The sequence below is a fragment of the Pseudopodoces humilis genome, chromosome 1, assembly GCF_049639895.1.
Source record: "Pseudopodoces humilis isolate 2021_Gansu_Grassland_sample_001 chromosome 1, ASM4963989v1, whole genome shotgun sequence".
NCBI lineage: Eukaryota > Metazoa > Chordata > Aves > Passeriformes > Paridae > Pseudopodoces > Pseudopodoces humilis.
In genome coordinates this window covers 138030289-138042173 of record NC_142200.1, presented here as the reverse complement: position 1 = coordinate 138042173, position 11885 = coordinate 138030289, and positions in this window count along the sequence as shown.

Genomic DNA, 11885 nt, shown 5'->3' with positions numbered 1-11885 from the left:
CAGGGATGATCTGTCCTTCACCCTCTGACCAGTGAGCACTACCCCAGGAAAGTGGCTAAATATTACATAAACTATTATCAGAGGCAGCTTTGTAAAATATACACCTACAGACTTAGGGCTGCCTGTTTGTTTGAATTTTCACACTCCATCTGAGGGATGGCTGTCAAAGCCTGTGTTCTGCTGGGGGCAGGGTGTTCCTGGCTGGCTGGTGAAGCTGGAGCATCATCAGTGGAGGCAGAACACGGCGAGGAGCCAGCCAGGCCAGGAGGCAGCTGGCATCATCTGCATTGATGCCAAGAGCAGCCACCAGCTCAAATCCCTTCTCCAGCTCCTCTTCATCTCCTGATAATATAATTATATAACCTGATCAAGCCCCAGCTTCATCAAAGACAAACTTGATCTCTGAATCATGACATGATCTTGGGACAATGAAATTTTTAGTCAGGATGAAACACACAACAGGAGCTTTTACAGGATCTGGGAACAGAAAATTTTTGGATGCTGAGAACTGACACTCTTCTTCCTGAAAAAAGACAAGCCTCAAGTCTGATTCATAGAATAAAAATAAACATTATACATGAATATAAAATTGGTGACCATTTTCTATAAAGCTATGAATATAATTTAAAACTGGAATAGATCTCTATGATAATTTGTTTAGATTTCCTACAAGGTATTAAATATATGAATTCTGTGAATTCTTGATTTTAAAAAATAGTTTGACAATATTTATTACAAGCCTGTTACTAATTATCCTCCCTACTAATAAATTGTACTTTTATCAGTGAAACTGAAAATAAAATACTGTCGTTCTACAGTGAATGTAGTGTCAGAATACATCAGTTCCTTTTCTTATAAAATGTTAAATTTACAGGTTAAAATTCATATCAAATTGCAAATATGTAAATAGAGATTTCCACCATTTTGATATCCTTTAGAAATAACCAAATATGCATATGGTTGGCATCATTGAAAACCTGTATAGAAACTTAGTTTGCATCCAAAGTCAATTAATCTCTTTCCAAAATGCATTCTAAATAAGAATTGATTTGGTAACATTTTAAAATTGTATTATCAAGAGAGCCAGGTCTAAATGTACCATTTTAACTTGATTTGCCATTTCTCATTATCATTTTACTATTTATTTTGTCCCATTTTTCAATTGAATGACTTAAGTATTGCCCTTGAGATGCTCCTATTTATAGCATATCTTAGAATTTATTAGGTTCACAAAAATTCAGTCAATGATGTTGACCTTTACAAGAAAGAATCACTCAGACTCCTTAATTCCATTTCACTGCATTGCAGTGGTAGCTATCTTTCTCCATTTTATCTAAATTTTACCTATTTATTTTACTATCCTAAGGTTCCCTCAAGCAGGAGGACGTTTTCAAGCTTCAATTTTTCATAGCCTCTTCATTAAATGCAAATTTCCTCTTTATGTAGTTTTCCTTTTTACTGAAAATGTAGGACAACAGACAAAAAATCCCTAAGATCTAAGAAAATTGTTGGTTTGTGAGGTATTTTAAGGTATGTTCTGAAAAGACAGAGAAGCCTTTCCTTCCACAAAAGCCTGGACAAGTCCAGACCATGGCTAAGAATAAAACTGAGCGACCATCCAGAGCACCTTACAGTAATGTGGCTTTTCTGCTTCAAAATTAATAGTAAGACCACTAAGACTAGAAAAACCAGCACACAGAAGAAAAAAAAATCCAAAACAAATCATGCAAAACTGAATTAACTTAGTAGATTACCAAGAGTTTAAATAAAATGTCTGCACAAGGAAGAACATACATCACTGTAAAGCTTCAGCATACCAAGTAGATTATGTGGCTGTGGATTCACAGAAAATAAGGTGATGGCAGGTTAATTATCCACATTTCATGTTGGCCTAGAAAGATCACGAAAGGGGCAGAATCTCAGAAATTATGGTAAAAAAAATATATTTTAACTTTCAAAGCTGGAATTGTCATGGATTTTGTTTGTAGTTGCTGTCACTAACTGCTGACTGTTTTATGCTGGGATTCAGCAGTATGTGCCCAGTGAGAAATGCCTCAGCACAGACATTCTTTCAGAAACTCAAGAGAAGCTAGAAGGATGGAAAGGCCAGACAGAATCATGATATTTACTCAACCAGAGACAAAAGCAAAAGCACCAGCTCCAGTGCAGTGACGTAACACACAGAGGAGGCAGGAATTTATCAGGGCCATAAAGTGATTTTGTAACACCTAAGGGTCAGTAAAGTTCATACTTACAATCTTTCTTCTCACTCTCTTATGATTATGAAAAAAAAAGTGGCAAAGTAGCTTCCTCTTTGCAAATATGAGACCCTTTTTACCTCACAAGCCATTTCTGCCACCCAAAGCCACCCCACAATCTTGGCTGTCAGGAATGCTGGCAGAGCAGACGAGGATCCCAGCCCCTCTGAGGCATCACAAGGCAAATGAAGTGATGACCAGATCAAGCCTCTGGAAAACTTGCCTCCCCTTAATTTTGGAAAGTCAAATTTACCGGTTTACAGCATGTATTTGCAGATAAATGGATGCTCCCTAACAGACTCTGCAGGGACTTGTAACCATACAGTGTGTGGTGCTCGAGGAGAAATCCCACAGCTCCAGTGACTGCAACTACAGTATCCAGTGTCTGCCTGGTAACAGCAGCTCAGTTCTATCCCTACATGATGGGGATGAAAGATAAGGACCATTTCATTTTGTAAGACACAGATTAAAACAGAGATCTGCAATAACAAAATTGTGACAGAAAACTACAACGCAGGGTTTTTCCAGTAAGGCCAGCACCTTCTCAGCTGTTCTAGTGAGACGTGTCTGTCCCTGTCTCTCACCTTTGCCATGCTTGAAAAACCTCCTTTTCTGTTAGGATTTTCCAGTGACAGTACTCTCTGTGACAAGTCACATGGCAATGTGAAATACTAGATTATCCTTTCCATTTCTCCTTGATGTTTCCATGAATCACATATTCATCGGATCCCTCTGCTATTTTCTCGGGAGGAGTATTTTAGTGTGGGGAAGGTGAAAATAAAAGGAGGGTGAAATTTGTCATCACACAGACAAAAAACTCTGGAGTGTGCTATTTATGGGAGACGTCTACCTTCTCACTGACCTTACTTTCTTTGCACATTTATATATCTGTTAGAATTTATTAACTATGAATACATTAGGCTCCAGGTGCATAACATAGTGTCTAGAAAATATATTTTAATAAAATATCCCAACAGCATGTCCAGATAATGCTTGCAATATCCCCATATGTCTCACTACACAGGTCACACAACTTAGTATGTCCTGGTATTATATGAGCTGCAATGGTATCATCAGCTACACTCATTACCATTTAAGACAGGACAAAAAGGCAAGCTCCTATTAAGTGTTTCTGGGTTTCTAAATGTTCTCTTTGATACTTAAGAGCATAATATTTTAATTAAGGAGGTTGTTTTCCCATTATGGAAATAATTTTGAAGCAACTTTCCTCCTGGTTGCTTAAGCAGGTTCATTACAATGCAATGCAATTTACCCAGCTGGACAGGTCTGCAGGTGGCCAGAAACCCATTAGAGAGGTATCTACCTACTACAGGGGAAACTAATATTCAGGAGACAGGAAATCTCACAGGGACTTCGATTTTGCCAGGCATTAACACAGTTGACTGGGTAGCAGGTGGCTGGAAGCATAAATTTCCCTGTAACTTATTTATTAGGTCTCCCTTGCCTCCCTTCTTCTAGAATTATGACATGCTCTTGGCATTGATAAACCCCAGCAAGGGCACACTGTAAAGACACGAGTAGCAAAGTCTTGATAAATATTTTTTATCTATTTGACCTGAGCTATTTGAGCCAAACTGGAGTCTTTTTCTTTTCTTTTCTGAGGAGAAAATAAAATATTCCTATGACGCAAACCTCCCCATTTAGAAATAATTTATAACTGCCTGTCTTCCTGGATAGAAAAAGAGTCAAAGAGGAATTAGATTCTTCTGTCACAGCTCCAAACCTCCTTTCAGCCAAATCTCTGCCTGGAAAGCTTTCCATCAGCTTTTTTTCCCCTACACTATAATCTGGATTTTCTCTCTGTTTTTTTCCCCTCTCTGTATTTCCATGATGTTTTCTCTCTCACTAAAGTTTTACTCCCTCTGCTCATTCCTGTGGAAATTATCTGAGCTACAAAGTTCAGTTTTCACTTATCAAATGCCTGTGTACTGCTTATACGTTTCAGTTACCTTGTGCCCCCAAGGAGCTCATCTGAAGTTCATGCTTCCATGGAAGTCTCGTCATCACACTCACCAGCTCTAAAGAGGTTTACTTCTGTGTAAACCAGAACACAGAAAAGAAGAACATTTTCCATTCATTCTGGCAGGAAAAACATGGAAAGTCTCTCATGAGTGCTTTGAGAGTAGTTATTCAAATTCCCTAGAATATTCTGAAAATTTCAGCACTAATCCACGAAAGCCGAGGTCTGTCTGACCGCACTGCATCGCTTACAGAGCCGCTCGTGAAGCAGCGCCCACAACACCTTCAGTTTCACAGCACACTCACCTGTTTGGCTACAGCAAAGCACAATCCTGCATTTAGATGTATTTTTTCATGGCTCATTCAAGACACTCTCATATTCCCCCTCCAGCTCCATGACCAAATGTGCCAGTTGTGAATGGTTGTGGATTTGTGCAGAAGCAATGGAGCTGCCCCAGTCCTCCCTGCTCGGTGTGCCACACAGTCTGACACACCACTAACTCTTGTACTGCAGAAAGAGGCCTTGGAGGGGCACAGGATTATATGGAGAGCCATGCTATCCATCTTTCAAGACCAAAAGTTTTTGGAAAGAGCATCACCTTATGCATACTAAGGAAATAATTCTCCCTGCTAACACCCACACAGGTTTTCCTGGAACTCACAGTCTCTGAGTAAGTAACAGATCCAGAAAGTTGATATAGTTACTGTAAGTGGTTTGGAGAATGGAAGTAGGTCTTATATCTGCTTCTAAGAAATTTCATTAATAAGTAAACATATCCATAAATATTCTGAATAAAACAGGAGCAAGAAAGACATACATTTCATCCACTTAGCAGCAGGAAAACAAGAAAGAATTTCTTTTCACAGGCTCTTCCTGTAAATTATATGGGAGAGCTGCATAAATCTTCTTTGACCCGCTTTAGCCATACACTATGTTTTCCTGTTAAAATATTCACATACAATTAAGTGTCCAGTAGGCAGACAGACAGGAGCAGAGACCGTGGAGATGTAGGACGAGACTGTCACAGAAACCGACTCCTCCTCACAATACAAATTACAACAATCTCTAAAGTGGTCAATGTAAATTGAATCTCTTCAAAACTGGCTTTAATGTATTATCATTTCCTTTGTCCTTTCTCTCAAGTCATTCCAACTTTTCTCTGTTAAAGCTGGAACACAGAAAACAAATCATTACAGTACCACACACCGTTACTAGACAAATCCTGCTGGCTTCATTCACACACATCTCATCTTAATGACAGTCTAAGGCCTTTAAAATAAGGCTTTAAATAATAAACTCAACCACAAATATGCCACCATTGCAATAAATTCATATTAGCCATTCAGACGCTATGACAGTAAGAGGTTAGATGGCTAGAAAGATACACTCTTAAAGCTACTTGAAACACAATTACAAAGGAAAAGCTTTCAGCTGTGTCTTTGCTTTATACAAGAAAGCAGTGCACTGTTCCTTCAACACCTTCCATTCTTGCCTTCCTTCCAAGTGAAAAAGGTTCACTTTGCAATCTCCTGACCCTAAAGAAAGCATCTGCATCAGTCTCAGGGACTTCTGGGTTTGGGTCCAAAACCTTTAATCCATTGGTGTCTTGGAATTTATGGTAAAACCACTCGCCTGGAGGGTGTAAAAGTTTCTTAGGAATTACCCTTCTACTCACATACCTGCTCCTGATCAACTCCAAGGTAAACAAATGCCATCACATCCTCCACAGCAAGTGGGCACCTACCCTGAAAAAAGCAGATGCAGTTAATTCCAAATCATCAGGACCCCAATTCCAAATGGAGCCAAGCACCAGGCACATCAGATACTCCCAAAGAAGTAGTGTTTGATGTTGGCTGGTCCCAGAGCACTTTGTTCCACATATGGGAGCTTTACATCAACCTATATAAGAGAGTAAGCTCCCTGCTTAAGAAAAGGAAAAAGCATTTCATTCATGTTCTCTGCATAGGTCTGCAGAGGGACTCAGTCCCTGCAGTGACTGCAGAGCTCTGTGCACCTAATTTCAGCAGTGTGAATTCCCCCTGCCAAGACTAAACACTCACAGTTTTTCACTGCCTAAGTAATGATGATAGGTGATCAGAATCTGACTTAATACCACATAAAAGTCCTTGGAGGTGAATCATTCCCCAAAATGTATTCAGTTTAATTTCCTGGTAGGAAAAGTGACTGCTCATGATTACCCTTTGTGGAGTGAAGTGGTTGCAGCTATACATTTTACTTGTTTCTTCTCCAATGTTTGGTGTTAATTTTTCTGTGTCTTTCCATGCTTTTCCTTCCTGCCCCCCACTTTTGTATTTAGGCACAGAATATTGTGTTGTATTGTATTTAGGCATATAAGTGTTGTTTACTATCTCATTAAGCTCATCTGAGAATAATCACAAGCTCCATTAGACCACACTGGCAATATATGGCTTTAATTATTTTTTCACAGAAAATTCTCACACTGCAGCAGAGTAATAGAGTGGTTGTGACATCTTGCTACAAATTCTTACATGGGAGTGTATGTGGTGGGAACAGGGCCTGGGGAGGGCTTATGGAGAGGCAGGAGAAGGCAGAACTGTTCTTTGGGGGTTCTCTAAGGAGAAGAACCTTGGTGAAATATTTCCATATGTTTCACATTCTAAAAGTACTTCCATCATTAATGTCATATGGTCAGAATTACAGATTCATCACTCGCTAAAACCTAAATCAGTCACTCGTCACTTGTTGAGAGATAGTAATAATTTTAATAAAACTTTTAAGCAATTTTGATCTGATAAATTTTCATAATACTTGATCTGTAAGCCACATTCCAATTTTCCTGTATTTGTTATTTAACCTACCTTAGAGCTCAGTAAAAAGTTCTCCCCTACCATCTGGCAGAACAATCAAAACTTTGCAAATTAGAACATAATTCTAAGCTTTCTTGGTATGCTTTTCTGGCAAAGCCTTTGTCCCAAAGTATGAATTCTCTTTACAAGCTAGAAAATATTTCCGTAGATATTTACAGCCATGAAAACTTTGGTACAAAGTGTCTCTTTTTACTAACTCATGCTGCTTCTAAAAGCAGGGGAAAATAGGCCTCAACATCCTTAATGCTCTTGGCTTTCACTTCATCAAGGCTTTTCTGTTGAAACATTCAAAACTGTTGATAGGAGAATTCTTGTGCTGGCAAGACAGTTTTCGTCTTTCAAGGGATCATAAAATAGCATTATGCATTTATTCAAATCCTGCATAGTAGAGGTTATTCCACTGCCAAGGTTGTCAAGGTCTAAATCTTGACCTCCCTTTTCCATCTCCAGGATATTTGCCATTACTTCATCTCCAAAGAGCTGTTTCTTTCTCTCCAACCTCCTCTAAACACACCTAAAGAAAAGCCTTGAATCCTACAATAAGTCAGTTTAAGAGCGTACAAGCAGCCTGTGAATGCTCCCCAGAGAAGCCAGCAGAGTCTGCGTGAAGGCTCCAGCTGGGATGAGGACAGCCACAACTGGTTTTCCTGCAGGCAAGAGGCTGCTGCCCATAGAGGGGTAGGGCAGCTTTGCAGGGGTCTGAGAAAAGCCCTGGGAAAGCTCTTTAGTCCTTCAGCTTGCTCACAGTTTCGTGATATTTTTCAAACCACCTGGCTGGGGCCTGTGAATTGGCAGGCACTACCGACTTTCTGGCAATTTAATGAGACCCATTGTTTCAGTTCCAGACTCCACTTCTTTAAAACAAATAGCTGGTGCATAGTGAGTGTATAAATATGCACAGAACTCCAGAAATTTCCAGCCTCACAATTCCATTGTTCTGCTGTGATCTCTGGTTCTCAGGGGCCTTTAGCCCTTGACAGTAAAATCCTGATGGTGAGGAACAGATAACTTAATTACCTTGAAATTGAAGTTTCAGCCTCAGTGTTACCTAGCAATGCGTGCATCGAAAGCATTATGTTTTAAAAGCCATCTGAAACTACGGGAAGGTTGCCAGCTATTCAAGTATTGTCATAGTTCTGAATTTCTCCAGCTCCCCTGATAGGCACTGAGAACTGAGACCAGCCTTCCAAGGAGGAAAGACAGCTGGTATAAAGACAACTCCATTTATATATTCTGGAAACTTTCAAAGCAAAGAACTGTGCTTGGTTTCAGTGTTGTCATGTGAGTGCCCTCAATTCTCACTGGGGAAGAAGTGCCTCTCTCCACTCTCTGCTGCCTGGAGGATGCAAGTTCCTATTGAATCAGCTAGTTAGGAGCCCTACAACCACAGTTTTTTAACAGGAAGCTTTGTCAGGGTCTGACAGGCCCACAAGATTGCCATAGTGACTATACTGTGTTTACTATGGATTTCTGCTTCACAGTCCTCACTGTGGAAGCTTGATTTCAAGGTAAAGGGAAGCCCAGAAAGCCGTGGTAAACCTTGAGAGATTCATCCTGATTCATTCCATCTTTTTCACCATCACTTCTTAGAATACCTGTCTGTCCAGGCCTGTTACCTCACTTCAAATGAAACCCTGATGATGGATGAAGGGCTGGCTGTCATCTTGGCTGAGGTGCTCTACTCACTGCTTGGTTGTATATGCCTTTGCTGTGTCCTACCCAGCTTTTGCAGACTTTGGGGCAGGACATTCATTTCATGCTGAAGCTGCTCTGACAGGAACTGGTCCAAGATGAAGGCTACTAAGCTCCATCATGATAAAAATAAATAAATGGGACTCTGGGCAGTCTTTGTCCCATCTCACATTACAGAGCTCAGAAGATCTTCACCATATGATTCCGTCTATGTACGTTTCTCCAAAAGAGACTTGTCACACAAATGTGACTGGTGACTATAACTCATTCTCAGATATTTAGTGCTCTTTTCCTTGGAAAAGTTCTCCATTTTAATATGGTGCACTGTCTTCTCTGGAAGCGTCTTCAGAGCTGGACAGAATAAAATAGGAAATGAAGAAACACTGAGATCAAACAACGTAGAAGGTCAGAGGAGAGTGTAAATAACCTCATAAACATTTATCTCTCCAGACCTATCACAGGATGGAGCAGCTCCCCTCTTCAAAGTGACAGCAATGCACCTCGGTATAGCCCTCTTGCCATTCTCCCTTCCTTCCAGTGCTGCTAACAATCCTATAGATAGATATAGATGTTGCCTTAAAGAATCTGCTAATTTGAGCTAAAGCCCTGTGTTTGTACTGAAACCCAGAAGTAGCTCATTAAACTCCTCTTAGATAAATTGTTTAGAGTAAGTAATTCTCTCCTTTCCTCCCCTTACGTGTCCAGCCTATTGTTTATTGCTAGAATTCCAGGCTGTGTGTGATGAAAATGCTGATGTGCTTCCTGAGTTACAGACTCAAGCTTTATCTCATCTTTCATTTAGGAAACTGGCTGCATTATCATTTTATACTGCTGTGTACAATGTTTATTTTTCCCCCATTATTAACATTGTATAGGAGGAAGTGCCCAGCCCCATCAGCTGGTAGCTGTATTGTGCATACCATACACAAGCACACACAAAATAAATGGGAATACATAGTGTAAAAGATTGGAGAAATTTGCAAACACACACAGTTCACAGATTCTCAGTGATATTGGAGACAACCTCTGGGTGACTGTGTCCATGTGTTTTTATATCCTTCACACACTATCTTGATGCAGAGTTTGCTGGTATCTGCTGTCCTTAAGTTCCATTTTTCAATCAAAATCCACAGGACGTGACCAAAAAAAAAGCTTCTTGCCCTTTGTACAGACCTAAAAATGATCATCTATGCATCTGGAGTCCTTCTAGAAATAACTCCTTCCCAGGTTTTCCTCTGTTTGAATTCCCGGGGAGACATCACTAAGCAGTGACTCACCCAATGGATCTTGAAAGTAGCAAAGGTGACCTGGGTTGCATGTGAATCTCTGAATAGATATTCTGGTCAATAACAAAGTAATTGGAAAAGTCAGAGACAAGCCCATGATTTAGAGAACCTATGTTTAAGAGAAAAAGAATCCTGAATTTCCGATAGGATTTTGACTTAAATCCAAAGAATGCACAAGTGGTTAGTAAAAAGAGGCACATGCTTATTTGTCTGCAAGAGATATCTGCTGGGCTAGTTCAAGTGCATTGATTTTTTTAATCAATTTTTGCAAAGTCTGTTTAACTTTTGGCTATAACTACTGAAAGCAATAAGTACTGGGATAAAAAAATGTTTATTCTAATATTAAAAGGAGGAAGAACAGAGGTTTTAGGGGCCAAAAGCATTTGAATTAAAAGATAACATCACTGTGAAGGTGTAATATTGCCTATTTTGGACTTTGTACTGCATATGAGGACAGCTTCTAAATCTGCAACATTCTCCCATGTGGTCATCACCACAATTATTTTCAGTTACTGTTTGTATCAAGTATTTATTGCATGCACACAGTGGACTGCCCCAGATTTCTGAAGGATCCCAAAAATAAGATTAACACACCCTCTTAATGTCAGACAGTTCAACTCTTCCTAGAGATTCTATCAAGTGCTCTTCTTGAACCGATTTTCTTTTCATAAAAATAAGCATTCTAATAATAAGCATTCTACTAAAATGCATATTCCTTCTGAATTTCACCTGCAACCATAGGATACCCAGAATATTAGTTGCCAGTACAATCTTTTTTTTAATGTGGTTCATCTACAGTTGCCTATGCTGACCTTTGTTTGTAAAGAATTATCTCTCCAAAATAATTTACATTTACCTAAACTGGAACAAAGGGTCCTAACAAAAGTACGTCCTGCCAAAAATCCACCTTGAATTTAGACTTGCTGCCCAGGTCTGCTTCCTTCCCTCTCCACACCCAGTAGTATTTTTTTCTCTAATCCAAATGGTTTCAATTCCGTTTAATATTCTCCTTCTCAACACCTCACTTCCTCATTAATTCCCAGAACAATGTGTGGTTTCAAATGTTTGCCCTGTGGTCATCCACAAAACTCACATAAGCAGTGCCAGAGCTACATAACATCTACAGCTACATAACCTTTAATTCTCCATGGATTACTTGTCGGAGACTTGGGCTGGGTGGATTCAGTTTTTTGAATTTTCATAGACTATTCATAATAATCTTGGCAAGGTTCAAATCACCTTGGAGTTGCTGCAGTTCCAGCAGGTTTCTCAGCTCTCCAGATATACTTTTTTTACACCACTTAAAATTAGTCACTTACTAGAACACCCATCTCAAGGTATTCAGTGGAGTTATTTTGGGATCAATAAAAACAGACGTACTGGAAGAGCCACAGACTAAACCCAAATAGTTTAGAGATGAAGTGTGTAAACTGCTTTTCTCGTTCTGAGCATGGTATCCCCTGCAGGGGCCCTGGAGGCGAGGCCCATGCAGTACCAAAACAGGATCTGAGTCTGTATTAGATTTACACTATAACCAGCTGCAGCACAGGGACATTCAGACCATTTGCTTTCAGGCAAATTTCTCTTCTTCCCGTTCAGGGACTGTCACAGCATTGATGTGCTGTATTCCAATGCATGGTGGCTGTGATCTAGTGGTTGTTATACTGTGATATCTATCTATAATCTGAAAGAGTTATTTCAGTGCTTTCCCCTCCCACGGTTCCCTTTCCCCCATCCCTTTTCCAGCCCTGGAGCCAGCAGCAGCGCTGCGCAGGGAAGGCAGGGCTGCAATGGTCTTTCAGGGGCAGGATGCGGGACA